Here is a 16,750-nt window from a genome sequence, read left to right on the forward strand (position 1 = left end):
TATTAGAAATGATCAGATTCAGCAACGCATTCCCCCTAGTTTGCCAGAAATCTGCTGCTTTTACCAGAATGGGTAGCCTCAATACCTCAGTCAATGTCTGGAAAATTGAAGTCGCCCATCACTATGACCTCATTTTTAATTGCAGCCTTTTCAATTTGCTGTAGTAATCGCATTTCTGCAGCTTCATTAATATGAGGTGGTCTGTAGCATACCCCAATAAACAATTGGCAACTTTTATTTCCACCATGAATATTTACCCAAACGGACTCCACATCTTCGCAATCTTCCTCCATCTCATCGTTGAGGACAGCTGTAAAAGAATTCTTAACAAAGAGACAAACCCCTCCACCTTTTTTCCCTGTTCTATCCCTCCTAAACACATTGTATCCTTTTAAATTAGCTATCCAGTCATGGCTTTCATCCATCCATGTTTCGGTTATTCCCACAAATGTCATAGCCTTTGTCATTCAGAATGAACTCTAGTTCGTCTATTTCATCATGCACTTTATATGTTTACCACCACATTTACCAATTTTGTTTACATGAAATGGGCTACTTGAAGTTTTACCAACCTCCTTAATCTTTACACTGTCTTTACACTTGCAGTCTTACACTTTACACTGTAGCTTAGTGAATCAACCCCTACTGATTTGTCTATGCCAGATGTAGCCATCAAAAGAGCCACAGGTTCCCTACCCCTGCTCTAAATCCATTGATTGTTAAGGTAACAGTAATTGAGCATGTGCACAAGGCTTAACACAGAGTAAGTAAAGGCAGCCATACACTCAGCAATTTCCCCTTGATGTGATAAATCAATCAATCACTATCTGGTCAGAAATCTGACTGGATTTTGATCGGTTCCTACCACAAATAAAACATTGATTTTCAATAGATCTTATCTGGAAATCTATTGAAAAATCAATCAATCAAACTTCAGAAGTTTTACTGGCCACTTGTTGAGAGGGTGGGGGGATATAGTGTTCACACATTTTTCTTGCACCATCGCAGAGAACTGTCCTGGGCTGACAATGCTGTAACTGGCAAAGCACAGCAATGCCTCTACTTTTTGAGAAAACTAAGGAGTGCTAACATTTGTCCAGACCACCACCTGCTACTTTTCCAACACCACTAAACTACAATATCAGATCAGATAAATGAACAAGCTTTGCATCCTATGTTCCCTTTATGCACTATGGGGCTGTCATGAAGGGCTCGTTTCCACTATAGCGAATCTGCATGCGGGCACTGCATGCGGATTCGCATAGTCAATGTAAGTGGATGGGGCTGTTTCCACTTGTGCGGCGGCGGGAGCGTTTTTCGGTGCGGCAGAAATCTGCACGGCAGAGCTGTCAGATTTCGCGTGCGAAAGGAATGCGGGCGAATCGCCGCTAATGCATTTAATAGGGAAATCGCATGCGGCTTTGTCATGCGAATTTCCCTGCGATTTTGCATGGTTTGCTATGGAGCTTTACTCAGGCAGTGACATGGGGAAATTCGCCTGGCTCCTTGCCATGCGAAATCGCGGGTAAATCCGCATGCGGAAACGCAGCCGCATGCGATTTCTTCTGCGGTGGAATCCAGGCGATTCCGCACCGCAACAGTGGAAACGAGCCCGAAAAGTAATTTTGTTGTGTTACACAATGACAATAAAATGCTTGAATCTCTTGCATGTGTGTGAATAGCAGCTGCACCTGCTTGTTGTTGAGAGAGGGAAGCTAAGCTGAGGATAAGGTGACAAGTGGTATGGGGAGGAGGGGTGGTAGGGGGGAGTTGGTAACACTTGTTATAGGGTATTTCTGATGACTCTGCATGTTATACAGAATAGGTGGTCACCACAGGGGTGTGTGGAATGTAGAGGGAATAGTACAGGCATTTGTTTCTAAATGCTGTCAACATGGATCACAGACTGGAGACTCAGGATGGTGGTGGACAGGGATTGCCAAAGAACAGGACTATTTAAAGTAAATGGGAATAGTGTTTTGTTTTGTTTTTAAAAAGCGAGATACTTAACCTAAGGAGATGGAAGGCTCTGGGTCCTATAGAGCCTTCCATCTCCCAATTCCCTTGTTGCAGTGACAGCTCCTCCATTTAAATCTCCCACTGTGGCGGATTTTGGAAGTCTTCAGGAGCTGAGTCCTCCTGAAGACAGGTGGTTCCACACTGCACACGCGCGTGTACAGTATGGAGCTGCCCGAGTGCTCCCGAATACTTTGAAAGCCTTCCTTCGGCGGTGGACACAGCAGTATTTGACCAAATTGGTTGAATACTGCTATGGTGGATTCTGCGCTGGAACGGGGACCGGGCGAAGAGAGGGAAGGCTTTATGCAGTGTATGTAGTGTTCCCCAACCCTGTCCTCAAGGCCCACCAACAGTGCATGTTTTGTATACATCCACAGAGGTAGTTAATCAGCTCCACTGAGACACTAATGACCCACTTGTGATCGTGTGTGGTTTACTGAAAAACATGTACTGTTGGTGAGCCTTGAGGAAAGGGTTGGGGAACTCTGCTTTATAGGACCCAGAGCCTTCCCTCACCTTAGGTAAATATCTGGCTCCCATTGATTTTAAATTCTGCTCAGATAGCATTCTGTGCTGTATGTAGTGTTCCCCAACCCTGTCCTCAAGGCCCACCAACAGTGCATGTTTTGTATACATCCACAGAGGTAGTTAATCAGCTCCACTGAGACACTAATGACCCCACTTGTGATTGTGTGTGGTTTACTGCAAAACATGTACTGTTGGTGAGCCTTGAGGACAGGGTTGGGGAACTCTGCATAGGACCCAGAGCCTTCCCTCTCCTTAGGTAAATATCTGGCTCCCATTGATTTTAAATTCTGCTCAGATAGCATTCTGTGCTGTATGTTTAGCCCAGGTGTCTATGCTTCCCAAATTCTTAGCCTGTGACCTCAGTTCTGCTCTTCAAGTCACCAGTACTGACATAAATCTGTGACCTAAATACTGCTCGGCCAGTTGCAAATCTGACCTTGGTCTGTTCTGCCAGACACCAGCCCTGACCATGGCCTGTGACTTCTACCCTGTTCTGCCTCGCCTTCTCCACACTGCAGGATTTGCCCTCTTAATCTGCTTGTCTCCAGCGGGGTAACCATGGAAATCTCAACCTTGCAGTAACTTGGGGATGCTCAAGTTTACACCAGTGACTTCTTCTAAAGCAGGATTGTTACCATAAAAATCAAATTTCAACAGCACCTGGTCTGAGTGATACAGATGCTAATTCCTGCATTCAAAACTTTTACATTTTATGTTGCTGTGGTTTGGAGTTATCACATACCTTAGGAGCAATGACCCTTTAATAACCATTGCCAAACCGTTGCATGCTGGGATTTCTTTTTATCTACAATATATCCCTCCTCTTCCCTTCATTTATCTGACTAGCTGAAACATGATCCTCTGCTCACTTGTGTTTACAAGCAAGGCTGAAGTGACTCAGCAATTGGAGGAGAAAAGAAAAAAAAGTTAAGGGAAGAAATGACATCAGTATTTAGCCTCAAACTGTGGGCAAAAGACATGGTTCCCACCAGGAACAGAATTCTCTTCATTTACTATATAAAATTCACTGTAATCAAAACGTGGACAGTACAATACACGTGTTATGTAAGTAAATCAAGTATATATCTACTGATATATGTGTTTTTTTTCCCCAGGTATAGTATAGGGGCCCATACACTAAGCCGATTAGCGGCCGATTGATTGCAAATCGATTGCCCGATTGATCGATTTGAGGCCGACTTCGATCGATCTGACATGTTGGAAAATCTAGGTCGACCTGATGAGATTGCTTATCAATTTGCATTGGACCTAATGACATCTGATGGCAAAAAAATGCCATCCGATCGATTTTTAATAGATTTCATACTGAAATCTATTGGAAATCTGTTCCTAGTAAAAAAAAAAAAAAAAAAAAAAATGTTCCTAAACACATCAGATAGATCAGAAAACCTATCTGATGATCTATCTCAGTGTTCTCCCCAGGATTAATCAAGTGGGCGCGCCGCCCGGGTAAATTCAATTACCGCCCGGCTGGCGGCGTTCCAGCTATCTTCACCGATGCCCGGCTATCGCGCTGGGCTCTCTCTTTAAAAAAAAAAAACAAGCAGCGCTGCTCCGTGCACGAGATCTCGCGCTTCCCGGCGAGCTCGTGCATTAATTGGCTGAGCAGTAGAGGCGGGACCAGCGCGCGAGGCTGGAGACTGTCTCTTCAGAGACTATCTCCGTGCAGTGGTAGGAGGCGGGACTAGCGCGCGAGGCAGCCGACAGTTCAGAGGCGCGCATTGAGACTGTCTGCGTGCACGGACGCTGTCAAGCCTGTAAGTATGCTATAACAGGCTGACAGGCCGTGCGATGTAAATCCATATGAGGGATGTTGCGGGCGGGTTGTCGGGGGCTATTTGGGAGCTATTGCAGGGAATAAATACATAATAAGTAAAAAAAATAAAATACAGAGCGATTAAAAAAAAAAAAAAACTGCTAAAAACACCCCTGAAAACAGCACATATACATAACATAAAGTACAAGTGATTAATCAAAGGAAATAGCGCTAGCAACATCCTGTTGCTCATAATAAATCGACGCAACTTAATTTTGTTTCCTTGCACGCTACTTGCACTAGTGACAGCGTTGTGTGCATAACTAAGCAATGGCCGCAGCTTACAGTTGCTTAGTTATGTACACTACGCGAACACGTGCGTGCAGGGAAACAAATTAAGTTGCGCTGATTTATTAGCACAACCAACAGGAGGTTGCTTGCGCAATTTCCTTTGATGAATCAACCTCATAGAGTCATATTAAAGGAGTTGTAAGGCAAATTTATATAAAATGAACGCTACTTACCGGGGGCTTTCTCCAGCCCCAAGCTCCCAGGACCTCCCTCGCCGCATCTCTGCGCGCAGCCGTTTGCTGGAGCTCCGACCCGGTCCCCGGCGATGACGTCAGAGCGACCTGCGATCGGCACTGTCAATCACAGAGAATCGCAGAGATGCGGCGAGGGAGAGCTTGGGGCTGGAGGAAGCCCCCGGTAAGTAGCGTTCATTTTATTTAAATTTGCCTTACAACTCCTTTAAATAAAACCAATTCTGTGGTAAACTTTAGTCTTCACAGCAAAAACATATAAGGAGCAAATCACACTAATACCCCTGGGACAACGTATAAGGAGTGAGGCTGTGGTAAAATCACTGCCACTGAGAATCCAGCCCTTTCTTTTGTAACAAGCAGTAAAGGTAGCCATACATGTAGCGATGCTGGGCGGATGGACCAAGAGACAGGTCTCTCTCTCTCTGATCGAATCTGATCAGAGAAAGTTCTGTTGGCTGTCCATACACCACAGGCGAATTCCTGATCGATTTCATGCGGAAATCGATCAGGAATTGGCCTTGTGATGCCACATCTACCGCCTACCCCCCTATGTGTAATGTACCCCGTCCCTATACTTTACCTGTCCGTGTCCACTGCTGGCTCCAGGCTTCGACCTTCATCCACACGTGCCCCACGTGGTTTCCAGCGTACACATGGGCGCATGTGTGGGATATCACACACGTGCCCATGTTACTCTGGCAACCACGTGGGGCGCGTGTATGGACATAGCCGAGAGCGAGCGGCGGCCTAGGACAGCTAATGTATAGTGACTCGGGTGGGGGGTATAGTGACTCTAGTGTACATTGCACGTTAGGAAGGAAAGCGTCGGGGGTTTTATCATGTTTGTGTCTCTCACCGTTACACAACTGATCAAGCAGGTCTGCTCTACATCTTGCAGCATGTCGGACCTATTCATGTGACCCATTGGTCGCATCATCGGTTGGGCATGCACTTGGCGGACTCCATTTTATCCGATTTGATCAAACATTTTATCGAACATGGCCACCTTAAGATTACTGCTGAAATTAGAGTCTAGTAGAAGAAGTCAAGACCCAGCCACTAATAGATGTCCTGGGGGGGTCTGGAGAAAGCCCCAGGTAAGAATAAAACCTGAGACTCCCTTCTTTGGCCACTACCACTTCTCATCCCATTCTGACACCAAGGGATACATGACACTACTAGCTATCCTGGGGCAAGGATTGGGCAAGGTGGACATGCACTATGGAGTGTGTTGCCTGTGGTCACTATAATGTCAGTGGATGTTGTCCATCTCAAAAAGATTTGGGCCAGCTACAGGTAGCACGGTGTGCTGTGTCCCTTGATGAAGCTACGGGATGAAAAGTGATAGTGGGGTGGTCCAATACTAACTTACCTATAGAGAGGGAAGGCAATGGATCCCATAGAGCCTTCACATTGCTCTCTCATTCCAGCGCTGTCACCCCTGTTAAAATTCCGACTGCTCCTGAAGATGGGGTCTCCGTACTGCGAGAGTATCTGTGAGAGAGAGCGCTCACACACGTGTTACCCATCTTCGGAAGCACTCAGGCTCCCAAAGCGTTCCCGAGAAGACTGAGATCTGTATTCAAACATTTGGTCGAATAGCATTTGCGGGGGAGACAACACGGGGACCGTGAGAGGAAGGGGAAGCATCTATAGGACCCAGAGCTTTCCCTTATAGGCAAGTACAGTAGAATCCCTTTATAGTACACTTCAAAGGACCGGAAAAAGTATTTACAATATCAGAAGTTTACATCAGAAATTGTCATACTCAATCGCAAAGTTTACTGTAGTACTTAATTTATTAATTGGGAGTCATTTTTTTCTTTTGAATACTTCAGCAAGCGAGCACAGACTATCTAAGCTAGATTAAAATGCAGTGCTCAATATGCAGGAATTTGCATGCAATAATCATGCAACAGCTTGCTCAGGAAGCATAGGTTTCAGCAGTTAATGCAGGTACAGTACTGATAGTGTGCTGCTCTGTACACACTGCTGTGCAGCCCGGATGATACTGTAAGCATTGCAGCCATGCACAAGCAAGTCACAGATGACAGGCAATTCCTTCAGAAATTAGCAGCTTACACAAGATGCATAGGTCTCACATCTAGTGATTTTGAGTTAAGTGCAGGCCCAGAGTAGTGCACAGATAGCGAGCAGGCTACAAGTAGCTGCCAGCCTGCCCACCGACCATGGCTCATGGGTCTCCGACTGACACATGCTCCCACCCACTTTCCACTATAGCCAGATAAAAAATATCGCTAGGGCCAAAAAACAGGTTTACTAGGTTTCTTAAGGAATTGATAAGGATATATCCTAAACAGTACTTATTTTCATTTTATTTGGGTCAGGCACCTTTCACACTCATGCATCTTATATTTCAATGGCAAGTTCATATGGTATAAGCAGTGCAGAGTTTTCCATGAAAATATCGAGCAGCATACTGTATCTTTACAGTGGCAGGGGAGCATACTTCAATGTAATGTGTGCTTCACTGTAAGCGCTGCATCCTACTAACACACGATGAGACTTTTCATCTCCATTGTGTTGTGATCCCACTGCATAGTGTGAAAGCTGCCTAAAAGTCATTTTTTCTACATTCAGGTTACAGGTTAAGTCTTTCTTTCAGCATACTCTGCTTTTGGTGTCTGGGACGCACCCTCGTTGGCTACGGAACGGACATATCATCATCATCATCAGGGAGTGCCTATGGACATTCTTAGACGCCATCACGCTGAGACTGTCCCATAGATTGGCTTCAACAGTTATTTACTTGGAGTGCCCAGTTGAATTGGGGTTTCACAGTCCCTATCACATTTACATTGAGAATAGCTGAGAGGGTTTGTGACCTAGCTGCCACTCCTCTTTTGTTTCACAAACATGAGTAAAAAAAGTGTGCAAAAAACAACACTGCTGAATTACTTCAGAAAAGAGACGCCACAAACTACTGAAGGTGCAGCGTCAAGTCCTGATGTGGCAATTTTGGACAAAGACATTGCAGAGGCTGGTTCATCAGAGGAAATCTCTTCAGCACCAACTCTTTCCATTGATAAATCTAAGCACCGTATATCTGGCATAAACAAACAATGGTTTAAAGATTTTAATTGGCTCGTGGTCAAAGAAAATGATATGTGGTGCTCATTGTGCATGAAATACGCAAACAAACACCCCCCACGGAAGGAGTTACCTTGGGTAAATGTGCCATGCACACGAATTCGAAAAGAAAGCTTGCTGGACCATGTAAAAAGTAAAACACACATTGAGTCTTCTGCTGATCTTCTACAAAAGCGTGTACTAGAGCAAACTGGAATTGGTCAAATTGAAAGATCTGTATCTGTGCTAAATAACCTACAAAGAGATGCCTTCGTGGGAGCTTTAAGATCCATGTATTGGTTGGCAAAAAATGAGTTGCCACATACAACGTTATTTGAAAAGCTGTTGGAACATTGTAAAGAAATGGGTTGTTCCTTTTTACAACATCTCAATGTTGGAAAAAATGCACACTACACCTCTGAAAGAATAATGCAAGAGCTGCTGGATGTCTTAGCATCCGAAATAAAGTCTAACATACTGAAAAATATACATGCTGAAGATTTTTTCAGTATTCTGTGTGACGAAACCACAGACATATCAATTGTAAAACAATTAATCATTTATATTAAATATGTTTGCCAGGTCACTAAAGAGGTCAGAATTAGTTTTGTATCAACCCGCAATATGATTGATGGCAAAGCGGAAACTATAACTAACACATTGAGTGAGACGATGGACACTCTAGGCTTGAAAACTGCTAATCTGGTTGGACTAGGCTCAGATGGAGCGGCTGTTATGATTGGGAAACAGAAAGGTGTGGCAAAACTGCTGAAAGATAAAACATCTGGACTCTTGGTCAACTGCCACTGTGTAAACCACCGATTGGCCCTTGCAAGTGCCCAAGCAGCAGCTGCTGTACCTTATTTAACAAAACTGAATGACATATTAAGACAGCTGTTCTATTTCTTCCAAAATTCTTCCGTTAGGATGGCTGGTTTATTGGAAATCCAGAGTATTCTGAACATCCCCCAAATTAAGCTGAAAATGGCCAGTGACACTAGATGGCTGTCTCATGACTCTGCAGTACAGTCACTACGACAGGGTATGATCAGTGTCATAGCTGCGCTGGAAAGAGAGGCCACTGAACGGAATGACATCACAGCTGAAGGATTAAGTAGATTTATGAAAACCTACAACTTTGTTTCCTCTCTTATGATGCTTTCAGACGTATTACCAATATTGTCTAACTTATCTAAGGCTTGGCAAAGGCAAGATGTTAACCTTACCGAAGTTGAGCCAATTTTGCATGCAACAAAATTGTCCATTATGGAGTTGAAAGACACTCCTGGGAGATACTTTCAAAACCTTCATCGTTGTCTGGCGGAAGAATGGTCAGATCTCCGAATTGTTTATGCACAGAGTGATGTAATGTCATTCAAAACTACAATATATGACCGTTATCTAGACACGGTTGTAAAGCACCTAGAAGCAAGATTCCCGGACATGCCAGTTATTTCTAGCTTTTCAAAAGTCTTCAATGCAGAAACTCCTGATTCAAGTGAGTCTGCTGAAATTCTTTTTGATCATTACTCCAAAAATGGTAGCCCTCCAGTTGTAAACTGTGAAAGTATCAGACAAGAATGGGCAGTTGCATCAAAAATGATCAGAAGTGCATCATACAAAAACTTTAATCCAAAACAAATTTTATTGAAAATGGCAACGACATCAGAGCTCAAAGAATCGTTTTCAAATTTAGCCAAACTAGCTCACATTGGGCTAGTGATCCCAGTGAGCACAGTTGAATGTGAAAGAGGGTTTTCTGCCCTGAAAAGAATCAAGACATGCTTGAGAAATCGCATGAATGAAAGCACACTAAATAATCTCATGCTGATCTCCTTGGAGGGCCCAGATCCTGGGGAATTTGATTATGGAAAAGCTGCAGACAACTGGGCCTCTAGGAAGAAAAGAAGAATACACATTTAAGTGGAGACACCTGCTAGTTGGCTTTAAAGAATAGATCTTTACCTTTCTTAGTGTTACCATGATACTGTACTTTTTTCATGATTTTCATAGTTGGTTTATGTTATATTGTTATTTAAAACTTTTGTTAGAGTTGAAGAATCCTGCATTGGATACTTACTAAAGGACAACTGAAGTGAGAGGGATATGGTAGCTGCCATATTTATTTCCTTTTAAATAATACTAGTTGTCTGGCTATCCTGCTGATCTCTTTGGACGCAGTAGTGTCTGAATCACACACCTGAAACAAGAACTTGACAAATTAAGTCAGACTTAAGTCAAACATGCTTGTTCGGGTTCTATAGCTTAAAGTATTAGAGGCAGAGGATCAGCAGGATAGCCATTGTTTAAAAGGAATTAAATATGGCAGCCAACATATCCCTTTGGCTTCAGATGTCCTATAAATGTAACACAAATATTCTGGTACAAGTGTTAAATCTTAAATAAAAGTCATAGTAAGCTTTGAAAAATAAGTAATAATTAACGCACATTTAATTTTCCACACCGCCAAATTTCCCCCGTGCCCCACCCGGCTACTTTTTCATACCACCCGGCTGGAAAAAAATCCTGGGGAGAACACTGTATCTGCTGCTAATCTAACGAGTATATGGCCACCTTATGACTAATCCTCCTGCTTTAAGGTGGCCATACACTTAAAGGGAAGGTTCAGGGAGGGAGACAAAAAAATAAAAATCCATATCCACTTACCTGGGGCTTCCTCCAGCCCGTGGAAGGCAGGAGGTGCCCTCGCCGCCACTCCGGAGGCTCCCGGTCGTCTCCGGTGGCCGACCCGACCTGGCCATGCCCTGCTGCCAGGTCGGGCTCTTCTGCGCTCCAATCTGCGCCTCACGGGGGCGCGCTGACGTCATCGGACGTCCTCCGGGCTGTACTGCGCAGGCGCAATAGTTCTGCGCCTGCGCAGTACAACCCAGAGGACGTCCAATGATGTCAGCGCGCCTGCGTGGAACGCAGAAGAGCCCGTCGTTGGAGCGCAGGTCGGGCCAGGTCGGCCAGGTCGGATCGGCCACCGGAGCGGCGGCGAGGGCACCTCCTGCTTTCCACGGGCTGAAGGAAGCCCCAGGTAAGTGGATATGGATTTTTATTTTTGTTCTCCCTCCCTGAACCTTCCCTTTAAAGATTTACAGCAGAGTCAACCATCAGAGATTTCTGTCAGATGTGTGTCAGGTGGAATCTGACAGGAATCTATCTAATGTGTGCCACACACTAGGAACAGATTTCCAATAGATTTCAGAACAATTTGGCAGCGATTTTCAATTTTTTGCGCTTTTTTTTCTCATCTCGGTGCTTAGCTGCGCACTGTGATTTTGTACAAAGTGCTTCAAAGCACTTTTGCAGAGGGATTTGTTTTTTTCACTTCCTGACGCAAGTCAGGAAGTGAATTCTTTGACCCGGAAAATTATAAATACAATGTATTTATTCTTCAAAGCGCTGGGGAAATCGCTATACAAAGCACTTTTTCAAGTGCTTTGAGATTTCCCTATACCTTCCATTGTGCAGCCAGCGCCGCCATAGACTGTAATGGGAATCAGTCTATATCGGCGCTCAGTGAGTAACGTCGGCGCCGTCAGAAGACGGAGCCGAGGTTGCTTAAAAATCATAATAATTTGGCTTCCAGCAATCGCTGGAAGCCAAATTATTTCATTCCCCCACTATCCATGGCGGTCTGGAAAGGGAATAGTAATTAATTCGGGCCGGACTTGTGCAGAAGCAGGATCAGCTATATACCGCTGGATCCTGCGCCCAATTCTACCGGCGCCGACTTCAAATGTACTCCGTCAGCAGGCATCTTGACTAAACAAATAATGCAAAGCGATACAAAGCCTGATTTTTGTAATATACAGCAAAAACACCAAAACACTGAGGAGTGCTAGATATATTAAGAGCATCTGTTACCCTTATATCAAGGAGAGCCACCACGTGAATGAACACAGTGTGAGTGAAAAAACAAAAATTCACGAGTTTCTACTTCATCAGATATTGTCTTTATTCATACAAAAATTCCACAACCATAAAAATCCCCTTACAGGACAACTATCGTAAAAGCAACTTTTTTTTAGCTACTGTACGTTAGAGAACACATTAACTCAATTACTAGGACACTTAGGTCAGAAACCCACTAGGAGCGATTTCTAATCGCTAGTGATTTGAAAAAGCTCTTGCTAATGCAATGCTATGGGGGATTTTTATAAAATCACATCGCTCAATTGGGATCACACCCATAGCATCACATTAGCAAGAGTTCTCAAATTGCAAAGCGCTCAGAAAATTGCTCCTAGTGGGTTTCTGGCCTTACTGTCACTGTGCACATCTGGTTTGGAACTTGTGCCTGCGAAGCAGGGCTGTGGAGTCGGAGTCGTGGAGTCGGAGTCGTGGAGTCGGGCAATTTTGGGTGCCTGGAGTCGGAGTCGGGAAAAAATATGTACACAGGAATCTCTTATATATACTAAATAACATCTATGCTGTAAGAATAAAGCCTGATGTGTAGCTGTGTCACTAATAGAGATGGTCAACGAGATGGAAATAATTCTGCATTGATGCTGATTTATGCAAATGTATGCACTCCCTTTGCTGATGAAATCAAATAATTTGATATGTTGTTAAAATTTGGTTTGGTGACTACAAATTAAAGGGTACCTGAGACGGATGAAAAGTAAAGTTTTATACATACCTGGGGCTTCCTCCAGCCCCCTTCAGGCTAATCAGTCCCTCGCTGTCCTCCACCACCCGGATCTTCTGCTATGAGTCCTGGTAATTCAGCCAGTCAGCGCTGTCCGGCCGCATGCCGCTCCCACAGCCAGGAACATTCTGCACCTGCGCAATAGTGCTGCACAGGTGTAGTATGCTCCTGGCGGCGGAGTGTGTGCATGCGCACTACGCCTGACTGGCTCAAGTACCTAGACTCATAGCAGAAGATCCAGGTGGCGGAGGAGGACAACGAGGGACTGATTATCCTGAAGGCGCCTGGAGGAAGCCCCAGGTATGTATAAAACTTTAATTTCATCTGTCTCAGTTTTACTTTGTTACACAGTAGTACTATACTCTACATATGCACTCCCCACAGAGCTGCAGGGAATCCACTGAGAATGCTGTGCACATTGAACACAGAGGTGTTGTCTGTTTACAATCTCCTCATTCCCCTGCAGAGTACCTGCACATCATTCTTACATGTACCCACACTTACATTGCCTAGGGCCTGATAGATGTTCTTTGTTCCGGTTTGTACCTTTTACAAGTACTCTTACCAAGGACTAGTTTTAGTCTAAAGGGAATAAATATAGTAGTCTACATATCCTTCTCACTTCAGTTGTCTTGTAAAATTCCTAAGCGTTGGCAGTTAAGAGACGAATTTCATGTTACATACTTTTAATCAACAACATTGTAATATGCAAATTAGAGGAGTCGGAGTCGGTGGAATCCTAAACTGAGGAGTCGGAGGATTTTTGGACCGACTCCACAGCCCTGCTGCGAAGTTCTAAATCGCGTGGCACCTCTTGGCGCAACCTCAGGGAAAGTATTTGACTGAAGGATCCTGTTGAATGCTTAGCAGACCAGGCACAGGGATCAGGAGGGACCCAAAGGACAACGAGTAGCATCAAGACAAGGTAATCTGGCCTATTGTAAGCTTCCTTTTTTTTTTTAAAGGGGTACTTTAAAGGGAATCTAAAGTGAAATAAAGGTGGCCAGTTTGACTTGCCTGGGGCTTCTTTCAGCCCCTGCAGTTGTTCCACTGTGCTGTGATCAGCAGCTGTGCTCCTCTGAGAGCTCTGGGACCAGGATGACTACAGAGGGCTGGAGGAAACCCTAGGTAAGTTAAACTGGCCACATTTATTTCATGTTAAGTCCCCTTTAAGTAAATAAAGGATATAGCTGTAAAATAGCTGTTGCAATGACCAATAGCCATAAATAATTTTTCAAAGATGAACTAAATAGTAGATGGCCAAATGGCTCTCAGTATAAATATCAGTAGTGTATTGGGAGACAGCGAGTATATCTAAGTACTCACCACCTGATGGGTCCAGCGACTTTCTCTTGACAATGAGTATGCTGCTCGAGGTCACGCGATGTTACACAATGGGCGTAAATTGGAAGTCAATCGATCGCAGTACTTTGCGCAGAGTCATCGGGGATCTTAAAGATCTGATCCACTGTGGCGGTTGTTATCGGCACGCATGACTAAATGTCCCTTGCATGATCACACGTCTGTACCCATGACATGAGATCGCAGGAACATCCACTTATTGCTAAATTCGTCGTCGGAAAAATCACTGGTGGGTACGTAACGTAACTTAAGAGGTTAATCAACAGAGGGCGAAATGTCTCACGGTATTCATAAGATACAGACAGTGTGTTGAGAAAGGATGTCTATGAGGGATGTAGTCAAGCAATGGAGGTGAAGTTGTGTTTACAGTTCCTCACACACACCTATCATGGTGTGTGTGAGGAACTGTAAACACTTAACTCCAGTACCAGTGAAAACATTCAGAGCAGGGAAGTGAAAGTTACCGTCTGCACACTGCTTGTGAGAAGTTAAAAAAAAAAAAAAGTCACTGGTAGTTACTCACCCTGTTCCGTGGTGTTAGAACATTCAGCTTCTATCTAATCGACTGTGTGATGAGAGTAGAATGGGAGGTGACTAACGTCGCCCACTAGTGATGTCACGCACCAGCGGCAGCCATTTTGGAAATGGGCAGTCACCGTAAAGCCTAAAGGATTTGCCCTTACTGACCAAGCGGAAAAACTTGAGTAATACCGAAAATTAAGACAGAGGAAGCAAGAAATAAATCAGAAAAGAACAGAATAAAAAAAGACCATAGCAATTACCGAATTAGTATAAAGTATGCAAATGCAAAACAGAAAATTGTCTTCCTAAAACAGAAGGTATTTGCAGTTATTCAGAGGGCTTTTGGTCCTTTTTAGCCTCTTACACACTTCTAGAAATTCTGGTTCACCATGAGCTTGCTGGCAATCTGCTACTCAAAGTATGCAAAATAAGGTTTAAAACGTGAGTACCATGGCATAGTGGTATGCTGCCATCTAGTGACAGGATTATTATTTGCACTTACAAGCTATATCAGGAATGAACAATACCCCAATAGGATATTGGGAGATGCCAGAAACTCCATGTAGTGTATTAGTGTATAGCCTTTAGGCCTAGAACCAACTAGAAAGCACAAACCGATGTCACTAGCGATTTGTGATAGCGCTTTGGGAGCGATTTCCGAACTCCTATACAATACATTAGAATGTAAACACGGTACTTATCCGTTAGCCGGGCGCATCCTCTAGGTGACGACAAAACTCCACCAGAGTTACATCTTTCCCTACTATCCATGTCGGCCTGGAGGGGGAATAGTAATTAGCGCCACCTGCCGGATGCGCCCGGCTAACGGATAAGTACCGTAAACACTCCCAAAATGCTGCATGTCTTGCGATTGCGATTTGCCTAATTGCAAATAGCTCTAGTGAAATTTGTCCCATCCATTTACATTGGCAGAGCATTTAAGGAAATCGCTAGTGATTGAAAGCGATCCCTAAACGCTAAAAAATACCCCCAAAAAACGCTCTAGTGGGTCCCAGGCCTTAGGCACTACCCTGTTTTACCGAAAGGGTAACACAATTGCAAGGCAATGGGGCCTAGCACATTTGCAGCGTTGGGCCGGTAGTGCCTGATCAGCTGCTGAGCCGCCGTAAAATCAACAGCGCGTTCCTGTTGGACTTGTGTGGCGATGCAGTAGTGGGGAAAGTAATGTAAGTCAATGGGCGAAGCAGGACATTACAACATGTTGACAGCAGCGGTGCGGCGTGCAAGCACAGAAGTAGGAACTACGACAGGGAAACCCAGGAATCCCAGTGATGTATTTCCTGTAAAGCAGGGAGTATGTCACTGGGTGAGGGATATGCAGTGGAGCTGCACTATGCATATGACCTTGTTGGTATACTCTGCCGCAGGGTCATATTTTGGGCATTGCGGTGGGACGGGGGCTGGGGCATTGCACAGCAAACACACCAGCAAGTTGTAAAACCAGCCTTAAAGGACAACTGTAGTGAGAGGTATATGGAGGCTGCAATATTTATTTCCTTTTGGCCAGAAACCCACTAGGAGCGATTTTCTGAGCACTTTGCGATTTGAAAACTCTTGCTAATGTAATGCTGTGGGTGTGATCCCACTTCAGCGATGTGATTTTATAAAAACCCTGCATTGCATTAGCAAGAGCTTTTTCAAATCACTAGCGATTAGAAATCGCTCCTGGTGGGTTTCTGACTTTTAAGCAATACCAGTTGCCTGCTGATCTATTTGGCTGCAGTAGTGGCTGAATAACATCAGAAACAAGCACACAGTTAAGGTGCATACACACATCAGACTATAGTCTTTGGAAAATGAAAGATCACAGACCAATGTTACCACCCTTCATGTAGTATGAGAGCCATACTCTACACAATCTTTTCTATGGAGCTGAACTCCACATCAGAAAAAAATCATTGCAAGATGCTGCACACACAGATGCTGTACAGACACAAAAGATCAGTATCTGCAAAAGATCTGTTCCTGCCAAAAATCCATTCCTGCAAATTGCAATGATAGTCTATGAGATCTGCAGATCATCATACACACATGATTTAACTGACATTCATCTGCAGATCAAGCAATCATCCGCAGATCTGAAAATCCATCCTGGTGGATCTGATCTGCAGATGAATGTCAGTTAAATCATGCCGTGTATGATGATCTGCAGATCTCATAGACTATCATTGCAATTTGCAGGAATGGATTTTTGGCAGGAACAGATCGTTTGCAGCTACAGATCTTTTG

General features: G+C 44.2%; 1 protein-coding gene across 1 annotated transcript in view; it reads right to left on the reverse strand.

The window, feature by feature from the left end:
• TBRG1 (transforming growth factor beta regulator 1) overlaps positions 1-14,584 on the reverse strand; it is a 94,558-nt gene extending 79,974 nt beyond the window's left edge. Inside the window, exon 1 of the mRNA XM_068242704.1 lies at positions 14,502-14,584. The gene's annotated coding sequence lies outside the window, so the exon portion shown is untranslated. The remainder of the gene's footprint in view (positions 1-14,501) is intronic.
• Between the last annotated feature and the right edge of the window lie 2,166 nt (positions 14,585-16,750).

Source organism: Hyperolius riggenbachi, chromosome 6 (assembly GCF_040937935.1).
Source record: "Hyperolius riggenbachi isolate aHypRig1 chromosome 6, aHypRig1.pri, whole genome shotgun sequence".
In the NCBI taxonomy this organism is placed as follows: domain Eukaryota; kingdom Metazoa; phylum Chordata; class Amphibia; order Anura; family Hyperoliidae; genus Hyperolius; species Hyperolius riggenbachi.